At 41.4% G+C, this 21,679-nt stretch overlaps 1 protein-coding gene across 3 annotated transcripts in view; it reads left to right on the top strand.

Moving 5' to 3' along the window:
* The window catches only part of CRHR2 (corticotropin releasing hormone receptor 2), a 159,702-nt gene that overhangs the window by 51,675 nt on the left and 86,348 nt on the right, over window positions 1-21,679 (top strand). Inside the window, exon 1 of one of the 3 annotated variants that reach the window (XM_069778299.1) lies at window positions 10,326-10,344. The exons of the other annotated variants lie outside the window; for them this stretch is intronic. The gene's annotated coding sequence lies outside the window, so the exon portion shown is untranslated. Of the gene's footprint in view, window positions 1-10,325; window positions 10,345-21,679 lie in introns of those variants that run through there. 3 annotated transcript variants of the gene reach the window in all.

Genomic DNA, 21,679 nt, shown 5'->3' with positions numbered 1-21,679 from the left:
ATTGTAGACACTAGAAAATCCAGACTTGGAAGTACCCAAACTATATGAAAAACTTATACCAGACTCAGTCAAGCACAAGACGCTGATCCATGACAAATCAGGCAGCCCAGGTTCTGGTACTCATGGGGTTTCTGTGCCTTCTTGTAGTCTCTGTGCACATAGTGTATGGAATTCAAGACAAAATGCGACAAGTAGTTCACATCGCCACAGACGAGCTCATCAAAGGCTTTGGATGGACCTACCCTGGCTTGGTATCCATCTTGTCAACTGTCATGCTTTGATTGTTGCTCTAACGCAGAACCCCTGTGCTTGGATGGAGAATGCTATCAAACCCCGCAATATGCCAGCAAAGTTTAATGAGAGAATATTTGAGTCAAAAAACTTAAGAACAAGAACTGGTACGTAAAAAATCCCCTCCTTTTTGCCACTACAGAATAAACTGTTTGCGTAAAATATTTCTATTCTAACTGCAAAAAATTCCCGTGGTGATTTTGTGCCTGTGTCTGTGTATCTGTATGTCTCTTGGGAACTGCTGAGTGACTCAGATAAGTTTCAGCTGGATTCGTAACACAAAGTCTGTCAGTCTGTGAGTATTTTTCATCTCTGACATTTCGTTGTTTTGGTGATTTTTTTTCTCTCTCTTTATTTGAGAAATAAAGTTGTGCTGACAAATCAAGACCTGGTTACCCTGCAGTATGATTTGTGAATATAGGCAAAATATCCTTTGACCAAGGATCTGAAAATGATGCCATCCACTTACAACTTTGCAATTTTGCAGCAAAGCTTATGTATTATTCTCAAAGAAAAAAAAAAAGAAAAATGTATGTATTGGTGCAGTGCGTGGCTGTGCACTTGTCTCTGCTCAGGCTCTATATTTAGCTAAAGATGACAATATCATTGCTGCCCTCTAGATGTGTTTATGCCTTGGCAATGTGAAGCTTTTATTCTTGTTTTAGGAAACAGATTAGTTCACTTATTAGGATATCCTGAAGCTTGCTTAATTCAGCAAATGGGCAGTAATGAAACTCTTTTTGCTGCTTGAAAAAAAGTGGTGGTACATGCAAGCACTTACAGCATGTTACAGGCTAAAGTTTGTCTACTTTAACTCTTTCCTTTCCCTACAAATTGCCCTGTGCAATGGGGAAATCCAAGATTAGATGTTCGACTGATGGACGATAAGTGTTGACTCCTGTAGCCTTAGCTCTCTGATTTGAGTTTGTCTACAACAGCCAGTGCAGCAGAGAGCTATTCTATGGTGAGACTTGTCTGTCAGGGGCTGCTCAGCTTGGTTTGTGCTGGTTGCAGGTAGGAGGTGGAATCATTGGAAGGTCTCCATCTTGCAGATTAAGACACGCAAATCTACATATTTCCAGGTAGGTATCAACAGCTAATTTAAGCTGTAGTACAAGTTAGTGGAGCTCTGATTGATACAGGGGATGAAGCCTACAGAGTTACTCAGCTCAACCTAAACGTACAGATCAGTTCAGTAGCCCATGCAAAAGTGCTAGTGCCATTTGATATGTCCAGGTATATTTTGCCTGGTGTATAGTTCCTGTTTCGGAGGGCCCAGGCCTTGTGTAGGTTTGTGTTAATCTTCCAGGCCCCATAGGTGTTGCAGATACTCTAAGGCAAATGATACGATGCCTGTGTTTAAGCAGCTGAATTCATCCTTGGGTGACTGTCGAGCTGAACTGAATCCACACCTGGAGATTGGGGTCAGACTGCTTTTGTGATCAACAGGAAAAAAAGGTCTCTATAGCTCTAACTCCCTCTCTGCGAATCTTACACAACCTGCCCCCCCCCCCCCAGGTATAGGAAAACTCTTTGACTGAGATAGATAGCCACTTCAGATGAGTGTTTTGGGTACTGCAAAAAGCATCCTCATCTTCTCCAGGGACTATGCTGCTGAAAACAGGCACATAAACACTGCTAACCTTGCATTGATGGGGATTTGGTGCCTCCTTGCCTACTTCTTCTTCTGAAGGTGTGTACACCATCTTTTCCTTGATGGCCGTGTAACCAGCTGCCTTGGCGAGAATGATTTGGAGAGGGTTGGTGACTTAGCAACTGGGCTGTTGTTCATATGGATGGACATGGGAGAAAGAGCCACTGGCAAAAGTATCACAGTTGTACCTATTCATATGGCTTACTCCACTCTGAAAGAAAAATCCCTGCAGTTCTTTATTGTCTCATCTTGAACATGGGCAAATGATCTACAAAAGATTGCTGAGGGAAGGGTGAAGAAGTGAATTAATAGCTTTTCTGTTTTTCATCCCCCCTCTTTTGAAAGGGGTTAAAGAGATTATTTAAGTTTTAAAAGAGCAAAAGAGCTAATTTTCATAGGTCAAACAGCCATTCTTTTATCAAGATCTAACCTCTGCTGCTTTTCTTTCTGCTTAATTATTGTTCAAAGTTCTTCTGGAGTGATGACTTCAGCTTGCATATAAAACCTGAGCCTTGCTTGGAAACCGTTGGTCACAGAGTCTTGTTCATACTATATGGGTAATACTTGTCCTGATAATTACAGAAATGTGCACTTTTATGAGTGGCTAGCTTAGAGGCTCAATTAACATTTTCACTTGTGTTTTTATCTCATGTATTTTAGTGTCTTGAGCACTTCTGTTGATCCCATTCACATGACTTACTTACTTTTTCCTCAGAGGTTATTCTGGCTTGATTTCTAGAGGGCGCATTTTTGAAAGCTGTCCCTTTGTAAAAGACAGAGACCCTTTATGCTCTAGTGGCCTTTCATCTTTACTGGAGAGAGAGAGATAAAATGCCCATCAACACAGCCTTGTCAGCATGAGTGGTGATTCCTAGATGTACAGCTGGATGCAGCGAGGAGATGCAGCTGAGGTGTGGGCTGGGGAAAAGGACAAGGTGAGAGGAGGCATCCTGGTCTGAGAGGCAGCAGATGCTAAGAAATTCTGGTGCACTGCCATTTGGATTCAAGGGCTCTTTATATATTTAAAACACATTTCTGAAAGAAGAGTTTCAAGATCAAATACACGACTTTCCTTTTTTGTTAGGCAATGCATGCGTGTTTTCAGACTCAGAAAAGTACTACGAAGCCTTAGAACTAATCCCACCTCATCCCTCTTCTGCAACCTTGTTAGATGTCCAGAAGGCTTTTATTCCACTGGACTGTTTAATGACAGAAGGACATTTGGGGTAAGAACAGATGTTTTGTAGCCAATTTTAATTACGGACTCACTGCAAAAAATCTGTTAAAAAAAAGAGTCTTCTCGCAGAAGCCATGTTTTAGCCATCCTGGGGTGACCAACACAATATTTGTCAGCTAGAGAGTTAAGAGTACATGAAAGTTAAAGAAAGGAGACAGATGAGAAACAAGTAAAGCAGAGGAAAAACAAGGCTGGAATTGGAATTCTGGGAGAGGGAATAAAACATAATGTTTAAGCTCATAAAGCTTCTCTCCGAGAAGACCAAATCTGCAGTTGATTAGGCCAGCTTGACTCCAATAGCATTGTATCCAGATTAAGATTCAACCATCTTTGTTCATTTTCTCTTGCTAGTTTAGGTTGAATTCTTCCACAGATACAGCAGTGGGAGGTTCTTTTTATTTCAGTGCATGCACAGATGGGAGAGGCTTTACTTTTTTTCCTCAAGTTTTTATTTCTTTTTTCTTTCTGTTGTGAAGCATAATTTGTGGTAAGAGATCACTCTGATTTTGCAGTTTGGAAGAAGAGTGTTGAAAAACATATTTAAAAGGAGGAATGAAAATAACCCATCTTTCTTTCTCCCACTACTATCATCCTGTGAAGTGTGATTTCTTCATTGAGCACAGAATAGAAGTTAATTGCATGTATTAAAATAAGAAGATTGCTAATGTTACTTCGGTCATGTTCAGGGTCCTTTTCTCCAGCTAATTAAACACTAATTAGTATTTTTGTTCTTCACTAGTAAGTTATGAGGTGGCTTTGCTATGATCCTGTTGTGTCTGATTGGGATTCTCCTAAGTTTAGGCTTGACTTTTGAGGGAGACTTCACACATTTCCCAGAGCCAGGAATTCCTGCTGCTATTCTGCACCAAGCCCATCTGATCCTCCGCTGAAGTCAATCAGACCTGAGAGCAGTAGCAGGAGGCCCAGTCTCTTGCTTTGCCCTTCAGGGGGGCAAACCTGAACTTGTGGCAGAGGGGTCATCACCCAGGATTGCTGGAAAAAGTGGCTTGTTGCAGCGAGAGAGCAATGACAGGTCTCTGAGAGGGCTCTGAACCTTGTGGGCTTCAGCAAACACAGGGTTGCCCACATTATTTTTGGAGGCTTCCATGACCCTTTCTCTAAGGAAGGTGCCCCATCCACCTCTCTGTCACTTGCATGAGATAGTGAGCTGTTGTCTAAGCTGAGAGCAACTACCAGCTGGCAAACAGATGGACTGAGGTTCATTTTCTTCCCACAAGTTAGGAATTAGACGATACTTGCAAAATCATGTGCTTCTGGGGCCAGGGAAGGAGTGGAAGAGGGTATGGCTCAGGAACATATGGGGAAGAGAAAGAATTAAATATAACACAAAGGGAGACAAAGCAGGAAATCCTCATCTCACAATATCAAAATGAAAGGAAAAAGTCCCACCCAGCTACATCTAGTGTGGGGACTTTCTTGTGGATGTGGGATTTCTTGTTTTATTCTGCTTTATGACCCATTTTCTGTCCAGCCAAGCTGTGGGAGGTCTGAAACCCTGCTGGGGAAAGTGGAATGAGGCTGTTCTCTCCAGTCGCTGAACACCTGAGACTATCTGCGATTCACTGGGTTTCAGCCTCTGTGTTTATTGTCGCAAAACCTTAGGTAGAGTGTCACGGAAGGAACGGTCACCCGTAATTCCTCCTCTCAGCCACAGGGTGTCACTTAAAGTGCAAGTAAAGTAAGTGTCCACAGGCATCTGCACCGAGTCACTTGGGGGTGGAAATGATGGATTAGGTAAAAGAAAACTGGTGTGAATAGTGGTCCTGGACTTTGTCCTGCTCTAATTACCGACAGTGCTGCCTCTGCAGCTTCACCGTCCTGCTGGGTGGTAAAAGAGACTGTTGTGGTTTAACCCCAGCCGGCAACTAAGCACCACGCAACCGCTCGCTCACTCCCTCCTGGTGGGATGGGAGAGAGAATCAGAAGGGTAAAAGTGAGAAAACTCATGGGCTGAGGTAAAGACAGTTTAATAGGTAAAGCAAAAGCCGCACACACAAGCAAAGCAAACCAAGGAATTCATTCAGCACTTCCCATCGGCAGGCAGGTATTCAGCCATCTCCAGGACAGCAGGGCTCCATCACGCCTGACGGCTACTTGGGAAGACAAACGCCATCACTCCAAACGTCTCCCCCTTCCTACTCCTTCTCCCAGCTTTATAGACTGAGCATGATGTCCTATGGTCTGGAATATTCCCTTGGTAAGTTGGGGTCAGCTGTCCCGGCTGTGTCCCCTCCCAACTCCTTGTGCCCTCCCAGCCTCCTCGCTGGTGGGGTGGGGGGAGAAGCAGAAAAGCCCTTGGCTCTGGGTAAGTGCTGCTCAGCAGTAACGAAAACATCCCTGTGTTATCAACACTGTTTCCAGCACAAATCCAAACCATAATTCCATACTAGCTACTATGAAGAAAATTAACTCTGTCCCGGTCAAAACCAGCACAGAGACTTACCAAAGTGAAGTAGGGACAAAGACACAGGGGAGGAGAAGGTGGAGGGTGTTCCACAAGGAACCCTACTGTCCCTGCCTTTGCAGAGCGCTTGCTTGGGAGCAGGTCAGTGGCTCAACGTAGGTGGTTGGTGGTGGTTTCACTAGGGCTGTTCTGAAAGGCTAAAGGAAGGGAAGTGCTAAGTTTTGTTCCGAAGCAGGTGTGTGTTATGTTAGAAGATGTGGAAGCTATAGAAAGCATAATATAGCCATTCAGGGGCAAAGTAACTCTATCAAAGAAGCTTAAGCAGTCAACAAGAACCTGCATTTGGATGATACAGGGATTCCTCCTTGCTGTACACACCATGTCCGTTGCTGTACTGCTACCTATTGTATCAACATGATCTCTCATGCCTGAGTGCTGTCGCCTGGCAGGGACTGTTAAATTCTCCCTGTGGACCCTCAGGTACTTGACAGATGCTCTAGGTGCTCCCACTTAACAAGAATAACAAATAGGTATATTAACAGTGGGACAGCCGTGACTGCTGAACTTGCCTGTTGCACATGGGAAGGGTGTTCTGCAGATCAGTAAGTCCACTGACCAGTTTTAGATTCTTTGTATTTTCCTCTGTGTTCTTCAGTGACATGGAAGTATCTTTGCTCTTTATGTAATGGTGAATCTTTGCAAATTCTGTGGCTCGGAAGACTAGCACTTTAAGCCATGTCCTGGTCCGGGTAAAGTTCTCAGACTCCAAAAGTCATGCAAGACTTTGCTCACAGTCTGCTGTCCTGTGAAATGGAAACTCTTACTTAGTTTTGGACCCCAGCATTGCTTATGACTTGACATCCAGATTAGAATAGCCATTCTTAGTAGCTTGAGAAGGTGATGAGAAATATGGTTTCCCATGGAAATTGGAGGAGAATGCATTTTTAGTATATATTTTCCTTTTTCAGTGCAGTTTCATTCCCCTCAGATGTTATTCATGGAGTTTGTAATTGGTAGCTCTTGGAACTAATTCATAAAATCAATAAAACTCGGATTGCTTTATACTGACTTCTTTGTCTGCAGTGCTGGAAATAACAGAGGGCCAGATGCTGCTCTATATGAGACTTGTGCAATGAGAAGCAATACATTGAAGCAAATGATAGGAAGAGAAACTCAGTATTTAAAAAAAAGGCAGAAAAACCCTCCAGATCTCATGAAGAGTTTTCCCTGGGAAAACGGAAAAGAAAGAACCATTCCCAATGAACTTGCATTGTCCAAAACCCCTTGTGGTTAGAAAGCACTGACCATACAGTGACATAAGAATTAATGCAGTTCCTTATCCTCCTGAGTCAGCCAGGGAGCAAACAGACATTTAGAAAACAGAAAATGTGTTATGGAAATGAGGCAAACAAAGAAAATAGGAAATTATTTTGCTAGTGCATCATCACCATTTTAACTAAACTTAGATGTGAACTCCTAATGATTCTTTTTCTCATGGCTAAGAATTTGAATTTAACTTAATTATTGCTGAATTATTCCAGTAATACCTGAAACATCAGCATTTGTGTGTTTCAGGATACACGATGAGCAGTCATTACTACTTGCAGAATCTCCAGGTTTGCCACATTGATTGCAGCTTTAATTTGCAACTAGAGCAGCTAATGCAGAGTTCGGAAGCACAGAGTATTTTCAAGGATACTAGTTTCTGTGTTGATCTTAATACACTTGACCAACCGAATGCTTTGAGCTCTGCTTGGAAACCAGTGGGGACAGCAGGTGTTTAGTTGCTGGAAATGGATTTCTAGGTATCATAAACTGGGGACACCCTATTCCTTTCCAAGACAATAGAGTAAAAGGCAGGGGATGGTGGGGGTGATGAGAAGCAGGGGCACTTCAGAGAGACCTCCCAGTGTTAGGCTTGCATAGAGAAAGCACCTAGCAGGTTGCTGCCTGGTAGGAGTTTCTTCTGTCCCAGGAGCTATGAGGGGAGAGAGAGAGAGACACCCTGACTTGGGAAGCCCTTTTCTTCAAGGGCTTATGTTCCTGTTCTGAGAGCTCCTTGCCTCAGGATGTGGATGGTGACATCTTTGGTGGGAAGTTGCAGGGATTTGCACAGTTGTGCACCTGTCCTCTGAGTGGCATGGGACTGTGTGGGAGCCAGGTAACTCTGCTACCTGCTCACAAAACCTCTGTAGAGTGAACTCCTTTCATTCTTCCTTACCAGCTCTTTGTACTAATGAAAGCCAGGATCCCATAGATCCACTTTTGGTTCATTTTGGCCATCTAATCTGATCTGAATTTCCCACTTCACATAAACCTCATATATAAACTCAACCACTTGCCCCATTACTGTGCCAATAGTTAACAAATGTCCCCCTTTCATTAGGCCTCTCTAAAAATGAACATTTCCACCTGTCAGCTGGCAGCACTGCGCCAAAGCTGACTGTGACTAAGGAAGCCTTCTTTGCAGCACTAAAATAACAAGGCTTTTGGTTTGTTTTGTTTGAGAAGTGAGGGAACAAAGTTCTATTTGGATCTGCTTTCTGTTTCAAAGCCTAAGTCTCAAAAAGGACAGGGATGAATCCAAGTGCAGCTATGGTGGTGCATTGCATTGCCCAGTCCCAGGGAGAGAGGCTGTAGCGGTATGAATACTGAGTTTTGCTGCTGCTCTTGTTCTTTCTTGGGGAAGAGCTAAAAGGTCACCACAAAGGTCTTATCTTGTAATGAAGTCATCCTTATCCATCTACAAACCCATTCTCATCCTGGACTTGTCTTTTTCATCCTAATCTGTTCTTAACCCCTTCATCTCTCCTGTATTCATTGCACGTTTCTCATGTAAAATAAATTCCAGCAACAATAATATTAGTAGTTTTATTCTTACTTAAGCACTTTGTTTTATTCCTTCAGTGAATGCTGAGGGCAATAGAAGGGTCTCTGAGCTGAACCGGAGATGTGAGTGTGTCAGAAAAGCACAGGTGTCATAGTGGTGTGTTTCAGTTTATAATGGCATGGGAGTACGTAAAATGCTCTCCTGTAACTAGAGATATGATAAATAATAGTTGGATTTTTCAGCACATGGGTATAAAGTATTTCCTGAAGATTTCTATTTTACTGATTCCCTGTTAGATCTCAGCTGCAGATCCATGACTGAGTTACTGTGATTACACTAGCACACAGACAAGCAGAGGTGTAACACCTAACCACACTCGTTCCAATTACAGAGCCTCAAGAGAATTTGTGTTGTTATTTTTCATCACTTCTTCAACTGGTTAGATAACTGCATGCCTCCTGTCTGCCTTCAATGCGTTACCTCTTCTAGGCTCTCTATCAAAACCCCAGTGCCGTTTTCTCATTCCCTGCAATAACCTGACTAGGCACAGAAAGTACCATGAATGGGGTAGACACATGAATGAGTCACTGATGCTCTGGGACCATATGGAAATCGACTGCGTGTTCACTCAGCTTCTGGTAAACCTGAGCTAAAATTCACCTTCTGAAATCTCAGGGAAAGAAATTGATTTCACTGTGGTAAGTCAGTTATGTGTCCAAGTCCGTAGGCTCAGGAGTAGCTTTGAAAACTTTACTCTGATTTTACCAATACCTTCTGGAAACAAAGTGTTTCTACTGATTCTGAGCACTGAGCTGAAGAAGTCTTTGCTCGGTGAAAATAAACATGGTGTGGCAACATGATATATTGCAAGTTGGACTAGATGAACTCTGCTGCTCCTTCTAACCAGCATTTCTGTGGTTTTATGATAGCCCTACAGATTTCGAATGGATCCTTCAGTCATCTCTATCACCAGTCTTTTGTTATTCATGGACACCTGTGACATGGCACTTAGTGGTGGTGGTTTTTAGTTTCTAGGACACTTGAGCTATAAGCAGAATATGAAGAATTGGTATTACATGATGTGCAACAGAGTGAGAATAATCTCAGTCTCTTGTTTTGATTCCATATACCTATTGATGTGTAATGTGCAATTTTTCTCCACCATTTTACTTGTTTTACTTCATCCTTTGCTTGCTTTTAGGGGAATCAAGTGAGAATCACAGGGCACTGACCTTTGTACAGTTGCCTTGTTACTTTAATGAAAATTAGCTGGAAAAGGCAGGGCTAATTGCTTTGATTTAATCCTGAAATGTTGATGACTCATTGATGCCTCATCAGAAAAGCTATCTGCTCAAGGTAGAAGGACTGGATAAAAATAGGTTCCTTGAGATGAATTTAAGCAGTTTTAAGTGCTGGAAGTTTCAAATGTCTAGGCCCTAAGCACTGCATACTGCTTGCTAGAAACTTGAATTCTGACTTTGGTATCTACATCCTCCTCTACCTCGGGGTAAGAGAAATAAACCTGCTGCTCAACTCTCAGAAGACAGCACCAGTGATTTGCTTCAGATGTCCCTCTGACAAGCCTGGAGATGCAGCCAAGCAGTGAGCTTAACGCCTGATACAGAAGCCCTGCCACACCTGAAAGATGGCACTTTCTGAGACCATCTGGGAAATGTGTAGAACAATTCTCAGAATTAAAAGTTTTTTCATCTCACTGGGACCAGCTGGCTTCCACTGCTAATTTATTTCTCTTCTGCAATCACAAAGGTTGCAGGAAGAGTGGAAGTATGAGGAAAAAAGGATAGAGGAAGAGCAGAGCATCAACCAAGCAGACTGAGAATAAAAAGGGAGGTTACTGGTTAAGGTGAAAGTGAGCAGAGACAGAGACCTTGTGCCTGGAGAAGAACGTAAGTTAAGAGTCGCTGTGGGAATGGGTGAGGGTGGAGTTCCTGCAGAAGACTTTAGTGAACAGGTTAAGTGATTTAAAATGTAGAAATGCCATTGTGCAGGAGCAAGACCTGGTAGTGTAGCATGGCAAGTTGTGCAGAGGTGAGAAGCAGCAACCAGCTCCTAGACAATTAAGGACAAATTGTTGTGAGGTTACATGGAAAGATGGCATAATAGAATACAGGTGGGGAATTGCTCAGAAGTTAGTGCTGTCAGAAATGCAGTGCATGAACCCTGACAGAGGGATGGGGCAAACATCAGGAGACATGCAGAAAGCATTTGTGGGGAAGAACTGGAGTGCCATGCAAGCTGGCTGCCAGCTGTGAGGCAACAGGTAAAAATCTGAGCTGCCAGCAGGTGAGAGAAGGGAATTGTTGGTTAAGTACCAGATATAAAGAATGAGTAATACATGCTGTACTGCATTGAAGGCAGGCAGCATAGAATAACAGACACAATTACCAACAACAGTGCCACCAGAGTCTCTGAGCAAATTAAAACTCAACAGAAGAAAATGTTAGAGCCAGCGTATCTGTCTTGTAAATGAAAAGGTGATGTGCAGCTTGATTTTTTTTTTTTTTTTTTAGCATGTTTGGCCTCAGCACTTTCTCTCTTTCCATGCTCCTATGGGAAGAGATGTTCATAGACTAGTTTCCTTCATGATCTTTTCTTGCTGTCTCTCCTCTGGCTTTCTTGTTCCCTGAGTCAGTGGGCAGGCATGTGACAGGACTGCAACCTTACATTAGAACTACTTAGGTTCTGACTATGTTGCCTTGAAAGAGCAGCTTTCAGTGTGAATGCAAAGACTTGCCTGACCATGGCTTGCATTGATCCATCTGGGACATCACTAACACGTCGGGTTGTTCTGGTACCCTGCTGCAGTCAAGAGACAGCGTTTGTGGTTGTGCCAGTTTGAAGGGGATGGGACTAGGGTGGTTTCAGGCCAAATGCAGCTTGTAACTGTCAAAACAGACAGTAAATGAGACCTATTTCATACTCTGCAACTGACCACAGGCAAGCTGCTTCTGTCTACTGTACTTTGGTCTTGCCCTTTGTAAAGTAACTCCAGTAAATCAGGAACTCTGAAGCCTTTCAATTCTATGAAGACTTCTCTGCTGCTTTTTTGGTTTAGAGTGCAAGAAGTTCCCTGTTAGTATGGTACCTCTATTCCTCAGTGTCATTAATTTCTTTGGGGCTGAGAAGGACAGTTTTGAGGACAGAATCTGTGTTTTGCAGTCCTTTATAAGAGTTTTCATACAAAGACTTTCAGACATACAAAGTGCTAAGCAGGCAGTTGGATTTCAGTATCTTAATATTGTTGTCTCCAGCACTCTCTTTCAGCAATAAAAATCTTCTATTCTCAGCCCAAAAACGTGAACTGAATGGAAAGCATCCCTTTATGTGGTCTGGGAAAACAGGTTATTGTAATTAACATCTTCAGAGTTGCAAAAATATCCATGAGCTTGGGTATTTAATCTGTGTAAGTGATTGCTACAGTTACCAATATATTTCTGTGTTTAACCATATGTTTTCACAGCTCACCTGTATCTCTTTATTTTCATGCCTTATTGTCTCGGTGCAGATCTGCTGGTCTGTAGCACCTGCGATTTTTCTGTGTGCCAGAGGAAATGCTTAGTTATCAAAATCATGTTTATTCAGCTATTCAGTGCTCTTCTCTGCAATGCAGAGTTGTTTCCTAGGCTACATTTGCTAGTATAATACATATTCTGTTGTCAGATATCCCATCCAGTGGATTTTGCCTTATACCTTGATCCGGTGAAGATAAATTATTGAACCCTCCTGCTTTATCGGTGGAGATTGTCTTCATTTTCCATAAGCTGAGTTTAGTTTTTCAAATATTTTTTTCCTCAAAGCACACTTCAAATACATCAAGCAACATTATAGCACAAAGGAAGAAGAGGAATTCAAACTCTCAGGCAATGATGTGAGAAAGTATATTAGAAGAAAACAGCCTTTGATCAGGCTCTGCATTGCCTTTTCATGCTAAAACCAAAGTAATGGTATATGGATTCTCTGAAGGCTTATTGTCTGTTTGATATCAGCCCCATGAATGCAGTTGGAAATTGTCTGTCTGTGAGCAGTGCAGGTGTATGATAGAGGGTCACGAGGGTCTGGGCAGCCCACAAGCATAAGAAATGAAGTGGTAGTGAAACGAGTAGCTTAACTCTGGTTAAAGAAAGTGCAGAATCAGGGTTTATACTTAAGTGAGTAAGTAGTAGAAGGAGAAACAGAGCTATTGTCAGGACGAGGGGGGAAAGAAGAAAAAAGTAAAGAAAGCTAGGAATGGGGAAGGATTAGTTTTTTACTGTGCATTGTGGGGCTCTGATGCATCAGTGGGTCTGGCATAGCCTCCTACAGAAGCTGAGGACTGTCTCTAACTGTTCATCCCACACCGCAGCTCACAGATGCTAATCTGTTTATGAGTCAGCTTCTGACTTGCTTCAGTTCACAGCAGGTATTTGCTATAAATCAGTGTCTTTTGAGTGCCTCTAGTTAATGGTCATCTCAGCTTTCTGTGCTCTGGGACAAGACAGACAGCTAGAGCCAGTCAGTTTTACAGTTGCAGTCCTTATCCATGAATGGATGTCATTAACTTTCCCCTCTGTTCAACCTTCACAGCTATTCCCATTGCCAGCAATGACTGAGATGAGCTAATTACACAGATTATGCAATTTTGCTCTACATAATACATATAATTTTGTAATGAAGGAGTAGTGCTATGTAGGAACAGTTCATATAAACCTGCCTTTGACTACAATGATCTGGCAGGAAGCTTTGCAAGAGAAACCTTGCATAAAAGAGTTAAATAAGAGTCAGATCACTGATAGGAAAAAAGATCTCAAGACATTTCTGTGTTCTTCTGGAAGTGCTAATATATCCACACAAATGTTTTTTAATAAGTAGGTTTCAGCCTCAGTATTAGCCATGTCCTGAATGCTTAGACGAATCTCATGAATGCATGCAAATGTAAATGATGCTTTGCAGTTTTAGAATAATTTATTTCATTTTTTTTCAAGATCAGGCAAGAGATTTCTTTGTTTCTTTGTTGTGTTACTGTGTTTTGTTGTCGTGGTGTTGTTTACTTGTTGCATTATTGTTTGCTTCTTCCTGTATGGACCAGATTGTTGATGATTATTGTTAGTAAAAGTTACCTTCATTTTGCTTGCATTGTTGTGGTGCCTAGGGATCAGATCTTTTTTTGGTAGGCTCAACCATCAGTTTCTGATGCTCTAGCCCAGCTAGGACTAAAAGGCAGAGTTGTCAATGCTTGGGTATGCTACTGCAGTCTCACTGCCCAGTTTGGCTTGGTTATATTCCCATCACTTCTCTGTAAATACTCCCTACAGTCATGATTCTCATATAGCTGTTTCAGTAGTGATCTCTGGCTGTATTTTAAGCCAGGTGTAAATGTTTTAAATTCAACACGTGGTCTATAGCTAAATACACTAACTGGTTTCTAGTCTCAGAAAACAATTGGGATTCAGTATGCTGACTCAAAGATATTTTTATCTCTTAACAGCTTAGTGAAGCAATATGGAGAAATTCTCTCTTCCTGCAGCACATATCCTTTCCCAAAATAGAGACACCAGACTAAATTGATTTGTTATTTTTACTTGAAATTCTAGGTTGGTTTTCTTCCTTCAAAGGTTTTCAAAATTGATCTTTCATTGAAACAAACTCACTGATCTGTAGCAATTATCTTCATTTGCTACAAATATTTTTAAACTTTCCTGGAGTTTCTGGTATCATGTCCTATTTAACGTGGTCCTTAAGATTCCACAGGGCTGTGAATGCTGAGCGTATGTTTCTACCTTCTCTAACTTAGCTCCAAAGATGAGGCTTTTAGTTTTCAGTCAGTCTGGTGCCATCAGCTGATTGTCAAGGGACTGTACCATGACGCCTCCAGGCTTTCCTTCACTAACTGCTCTCCAGTCAACAGATCTTGAGGAACTTCAGTTTCCACTGTTTCAGCAGTATTTGTGAATCCATTTCCCTCACAGTTATCACAAGGGAAGTTGTCTTTTTACACTGCTGTTTCCACAGGATATTGGAAAGGGCAGGTGGTAAAGCTGTGGCTGTTCAGGATTTTTTTTTTTCCCTTTAACCAAGTAGGACTCTCCTAACGGCACTCTGTCACTAAAGGAACTAGCACTGACATACAACTGCATGAACTGCTTACTTCTGTTGATCCAGATGTTTCATCTGGCTATAGAATGGAGTGTTTTGAAAGCTGCAACAGTTAAGGATGTGTTAGTGCTACTATACGGCCCACAAAATGTATTCTACAAATGTATTATGTGTAACTCGGTCTTTAAGTTTTGAGATCAGTTACTTTGTCAGATCACGAACAACAGTATTTCAGGATGGGAAAAATGTGTAAGTGGAAAGCAAGTGGTAAAAAGAGAGTAGGTAGAAGGATTTAAAGGAGGATTTGTAAACTGGCTGTGGTCACATGTAATCAAATAGCATTCTCTGCAGTCTGAAGCATCCTGTGAGTAGTTTTCATAAATGATTTTCAGTACTAAGATAACAGGCACTTGAAGTAATTGGTATATGTGCACTGCATTGTAAATGTATTTAAACAGAGATAATGAGCTATATTCTCTTAGACTGAACTAAATCCTAAGTAATTCTCTGAAGCTAAATGTTTCTTCCTATCATATTCTGGATGAAGGATGTACAATCATTTAACAGCTAATTATAGTGATTAACTTAATTTCACAGATGTTGACCAGAAGAAACTGTTACCTGATGTATATTGCATCTCCTTCATGTTTCAAAAATAACGAGAACAAATTTTAGTTAACATTGTGCTCTTATTAGAAAGTCTGCTAACCTTCTTCTGTTGATTGATCCAAAGATAAATTCTTGTGCAGGGGAAAGGAAAAGACATTTTATCCCAAACACTTCATGCGTAATTACAAAAAAGAATCTTCTATCTATATAATGATTTAGATTCTATTTTAAGAGGAGAAGAGTTAAAGGCTAGTGCATCAAATGATCTCATTTTATATGATATAATTAAGATCAGGTTATTGAGAAGAAAAAAATTCTTGGTAATGATTTCCTTTAAAGAATCTTTAATGGGAACTACTCCGGGATGTTGTAACTGTGTAAGTGACACTAAAGTTGTCTTTCGCTCACTAACATTTCATTTGGGAAGTGTTATGCAGCAAATCTCTCTTTTTAAGTTACAGCAGGTGAAATGAAGGTTCAGCTGTGAACTCCCTAATCTACGTTTTTGTTATGGATAGGTTGAGCCTGGCTGTTATATGAGTGTCAAGAGCACTTATGTAAAAGCCATCCTTCCCTTGGTGTGCTTGCAGTGATCATCACTTCTTTGGGAATGCAGGTTTGTTCCATGCTGTGTGGGTTTGATGGAGGCTAATGGCAACTCTGTCCTGGAATTCGTTATCATCAGCTGTGATCTGTGACTGGTTTTCTTTGTTATGCTATTTGCAGTCTTCTCACTGTCTGGCTTGGAGCCTGCACCCTACCTCCAGTTTCTTCTTCTTATACTGTATCTTCATAACCTTAGCTCATAGAAACTTAGGAAAGGTCCTGTTTTCAATTGCATGTGAGTACGTTTGACAGCACAATGAGGGCCTGGGTCTCTGAGGCTTCTGCTACTCTAACTGAAGTTAGTGCTGTACAAAACCTCCAGATGCCACTTCAGAAGAAAGAATCTAATTTGGAAGACTCAAAATGTTCTTTTGTAGATATTAATCCATCGCTACTCCTGCTAAAACCACAGAGGGACCAAAGTCCAGATTCAGGAAATATTAACTTCTCTTCTGTAGCTACAGCTTGCTGCATGGTCACCCTAGGTGACCCTGCCACATCACACCCTTCCTGAAAGAATGTACAATTCCATTTAGATTTTATTACTCTAGAATTCTTCTAGGCTCGATGCTAGAAAACTGTAGCATTGTACTTGCTGAACCTCAAGATCCAAAGTAAATTCTTGTTTGGAACGTATACATAAAGTGGGATTTATCTCACTGAATTTTAGCCATCTCTGAATGATGATTAATCTAAGCCTGTCTTCTGAATTCTATTTCTGGTCAATAGAGAAAGATGCATAGACCAAATCACCCTTTGGACATGTCCATCTTTAGTAATAACTCAAGAAGGTTCCACATCTGTACTGCTTCTATGATTAAAAGCAAGTACGTGAGGAAAGCCTATTTTACCTTGGCTTGACGATGGGATAGGCTGCTTGAATGGACTTTGAGAGCCATCATTGCAATGCAAGCAAAAGAGGGGCCTCATAGAATTCTTTAGGCATAGTTTGTGACAGCTAATTAGACTGCCTTGCCAGACTGGCTGAGATGCTGGAACTTAGAACTTAGTACTATGGATCTTTGTACCACATTTTGTTACTTTTTAAAAAACTTTGTTCCTTTTCTTTATTCCTCTCCTTCTATCTTGTCTAGAGATAAGGTCTGACCCACATATGGAATTGTATGCCTTCAGGGGTGGCAAATGTATTACTGAAGAAAAAACTGCAGGTCTTCCAGAAGGTCTTTGTCGTTTTGCATTACTCTGTGAAAGGGAGATGATAGAGCAGTTGGAGGTAGACTGGGTCTCCCTGTTGCAGTGTTTTAAAATAAAATTTATAGAGTAAAAATGGAAACAAACAGTGTTAGAGTTTAATAGAACATCACTTAGTCTCTTGAGGCACTGGGCCAAAATGAACATTTCCAATGGAAACTGTAAGTGACTGCTTATTTTTCTTAGAGAAGAGTCTTCAGGATTTGGATGCTCACTTGTGCAGAAGTTTTATGTTGCACTGCAGATTTTTTCATGTTCACATGAAATTAAAAGTAGGTCCAAACTGTCAAGTTAACATACTTTTCAACAATATTATATAGCTTTTCTGTACTCCAAACATAATGTGCACCTGAAGTACCAATTTTGGACACAGAGTATCACCAACCTTCAGTTTTCAGACACCTCAGTACCTGTAGGTGACACATAACTGGCTCTGAGAAGTTTGCATAGTGGTACCTATTATATAGCTCTCTTCTGGTGGGTGATTGAGTTAAGTCCAATGGTGATCAAGGACCCACAGCAGTGCATGTTTAGAGAGCATATTCTCTTCCACCACAGGTTTGGGAGCACAATTTCTGTTCTCACTGTACACAAATCCATACCCCTGTTTACTGCAGCAGTTCCCAAAATTTCCATTGCCATGGAGTCTCTGTTGCCTTTTGGCTCTAAAAGGCTGTCCAGATGCTTCTCTATTACCTTGACTCTGGTGCTGGAAGAGAAATACAAGGACATCGTCTCTACAGGGTAGCCATGGTCTTTCCCTGAGGCAGGCTTCCACCAGAAGGTAGTTTGCATTCAGGGGATTGAATGCACTGTACCATTGTAAGGATGGTTCTTGGCCTGGTTTGAAATCCTGATCCTTTTCATGGTGAAAAGTGTTACAGACAGCAACAAGATCGCATGTATATGGGTCTTAAAAAGATGCATGTGATGATGTTGAAGCTGCCACAACGCGTTTGCCAGGCTATGGTGAACCCAAAACCATGTGGAATGGCTCTTAGATGGCCTTTCCTAGTTGAAATGAGCTCAGGCTCTTAAGATTCATCAGAGAGCTTAGCCAAGAAATGAAGCTGGTGAAATGCTTTTCTTAGACTGTCACAGCATGCGCTGACAGCACCCATTATATGCTATAAAATTAGAATAGACTTTAAAATCTTTTTTCTCCCTCCCATGCCATTTCAAACCCCAAAGAGACGATAATTATCAGGTGATGATAAAGCACCTTCCCACATAACAGCAGGTTTTCCAAATGAGCAATGCATTGCATTAATAAGGTTATGCCAGGGGAACAGCCTCTTTTCCTCTTTTCTACCTGCCTAAGCTTTTGCAGATTATTCATGGTCTTCCTGGCCAACATGTGATCGCTCAGCTCTTCATGCACAGGCGGGTTTCTTCTGAGGAGAAGGATCACTTCTGTGCGGGGTGGGAGATGTCTTGGGGAAACTGGACTGAAACAGAGACCAAGAAGTGCTGTAGACAGTCCCATCTTGCACTCAGAGTGCCAAATGCGTATCTTTGATCTGCCTTTTCTGTTTCATAAGGTGGTGTGTGCATGAAAACAACCCTTACAGAACAATATGGTCCTTCACAGTTCCCTCAAAATTAATCTCGTACTTTTCCGCTTCCTTTTTGATATCACTTGCAAAACAAATTTCCTGGTATCCGTCCAGTACTAGCATACATTAGATGAAATATTACTTCTCTCGGGTTTCTGATCTCACTTAAATTTTTGACACATGCTGTCCTAGAAGAGAGGATTGGCACATGATTCATCTTTCATGCTACATTTTGGGAAAGCATGCAAATGCAGCAGTGTTTACAGCAATGGAAGCGGTAATACAAAGTGTAGGAAGCATGGTTTAAGCAGCTGGTGGATTTTCAAATTCATGCTCTAATAAGTAGGTACATTATCAATGTAGCCCATAGTGTAACTACAAAGTCAGCTAATGCCTGTCGCCCTTCTTACCAGATAACACATCTCTTTGGACACAGTGTTCTCCATTGCAGTGCTTTGCTCAGTTTATGTTATTTATTCAATAAACCTTTTTGCACTAGTTTCAAGGGTGGGAAGAAAAAAACTGATAAATGGGGAGGCAAAACTGGAGCTCAAGCCCAGTGCTCTTTAAGGTAATTTCTTTAATGAAAATTTCCTGTTCCTCATTGTGACCATGTAAGAAAGATGTGAGCTTGGTATTGCTTTTCTCCTGGTAAGTGTTTTCATGCAGTTGTTTTTAAATGTTATTGTGCTCCCCAGTGAGAGAAGGGTATTTATAGGGAGAGGCAATCAATAGAAAGTGTAGCGCTATTAGTAGCTGTAATAGGACTTTATGCTTAGAATTACTGTTGTATTTCCCTGTATCTGCAGGGACTTTACTTTCCCATCTCAAACAAACCTAATCTGTGATAACCTGTCACATCAGCAGTCATGTCCACAATCAAAATTCAGGCTCTTGGTGTTGCTGAATATTTTGCTCATCCTATAAGATAGTATGATTATGGGGGATTTTGGTGTTAAGAAGAATCAAGCTGACTGCATAGAAATTGGGACAACTTGCCCATTCTTATCCCCTTTTTGGAGTTACATTTTTAGAAGGAGAATTGTAGCTCAGCCAAATGGGCTTATATCCGCCAAGAAGCATCTGGAATTTTTATGCTCTTATATCAGGTTTAGTTATGAAAGCTGGCAAGCTTGACTTTGGCAAATGGTCATCCGTCTCGTGCTTGGAGTCTTTTTTTTTTTTTTTTTTTTTATTCTTGTAGACAGTCTGTTGCTTCCCTGAACTCCCCTGCTGGATATTTAGGCTTGAAGAAGACATGGTGCTTTCTGGCAACCAAACACAGCATAAGCCGACAGTAGCGTATGTTGCATTTTTGTCCAGACATCCTAAGACACGCAAGTGTGACAGGATCTGTCTGAATCATCCTGAAGACTGTAACTTTCTAAAAGGCAATGATTCTTATAAAATGCTGGATCTATGATCTGCACAAGAGTTTGACATGAAAAAACAACCATCAGAGAAATCCCTGTAAATCCGAACAACTGTTCTGATTCCCGATTGATGTTACTGTGGTATAGACAAAACCCCAATGCCGACTCTGCAATAATCAGGTTTGTAGATCCTCTTGACCTTTTAGCAAGACTCATTCCCTGTGTCGTGTGTGATATCTTTCCTTGTGTTCCTGGGTTGCTCTTATTTTCTGAGGGCCCTTGTCTCTTCTGTGTGTTGCTTTCCTCTCATGGCCTCTGCTGTTGGACTGAAGGTTTCATCTGAATTCCATGTCAAAAGGTATTTGAACTTTACCAGGCAAATATCACATGAATGGGCTCATTTTGGAAGCCAGTCCCATCCCTAGCCATCACCTCCTTCTTTTCTCAACCACCTTTCTCTTTATTTTTGCAGAGCTCTGGGACTAGGTCAGAATTCCTGGTGAACATTGACTCTGTGGTCCATCATGAACCATTCATACAGCTGCTCTGCTTTGCTTACGTGATTGCAACTCAGATTTCATAAGGTCATCAAATTCCTGAATAAATTCCAGGCAGTGAAGGCTCTGTGACAAGAACTTTTCTCCCCACATTCCCACTTACCTCAGCAGAAATTAAACTAGAGGGAGGCTGCACACTGGGACTCATTTACCTCAACAGGCTATACAAATTGTCTTCTTGAGTCATTTGTCATAGGAGAACTCCAGCCTTGGGCTCCTTTCCCCTCTCTCCCACTATTGTGTTAATCAGATCATAGTGCTTCTCAATTCCACAGTGTTTTACTACTGGTAATAAAGTACAGTTACACCTCTCATTGTCATTGCCATCTCTCTGTGCGTTCAGTAATTATGGCAAGTGACTAATTGAATTCTAAATTTCAACTAAGAGGCAATTACTATAAAGATCAAACATCATTATCAGCCTGTGCCCTGACAGCCTTCCAGAAGGGGGTTGGGCAGGGAGTTTCATAGCTCTGTGCTCTCCTAGTCTATCAGGCTGAGAAACAAATTGTGCTTCAGCCTTGGGTAATGACTTTCCTCCTCCAGACTCGGTGCTTCGCAGAAACTCGCTACCACTACAGAACAATGGGAGAATTAATGACCTGTTGAACTAACCAGCAGGGAGAACCTTTTCTTAGACTACACCTTTCTCACTCATGGGGTTTTTTTAGGTATCTATGTAGGTGGAAGTTCCCACATGTTCTGGGCCGTAGAATTTTTTCCTAGTAATTTGTGCATGATCCGTATGAACACTAGTTGGATGATAGCCTATGTTTCTTAAAACAATTACATCATCCCGACTCAAGTGAGGGAAGTCTTTAAAACAGACATAGGAGTGATTGTTCCACATCAAATTACAGGCTGATCCAGGCCAATATTTTGTTTAGCCCAGACACCTAAATTTGGTTGTCTGTATGAAGGTGCTTATATGTGCTCTAGGTGATTAAGTTCCCTCTATTGCAAATATAGATTTAGTCAATGAGAAGAAAAATTCAGCTCCGTAAAGTAAATGGCCACTGATCAGCTGAACCTGTCTAGACTGTGCTGGCTGCAATAACTAGGGGTCAATTCACTTGCTTAAACTTAAGAATTTAGTATTATTTGGATGGCCTGGATTGAGTGGATGTCATGGACACCATGGGCCATCTCAAATAGTGCTGGATGTCTATCTAGCAGCATGTACATTATAACCTTCACTTACATATGAGCATCTTCATCATGACATCAGAATTTATA

This window comes from Haliaeetus albicilla, chromosome 2, assembly GCF_947461875.1.
Source record: "Haliaeetus albicilla chromosome 2, bHalAlb1.1, whole genome shotgun sequence".
Taxonomy (NCBI): Eukaryota; Metazoa; Chordata; class Aves; order Accipitriformes; family Accipitridae; genus Haliaeetus; species Haliaeetus albicilla.
Note: the sequence above shows the minus strand (reverse complement) of the source record. Positions and strands in the feature narration are given on the sequence as shown.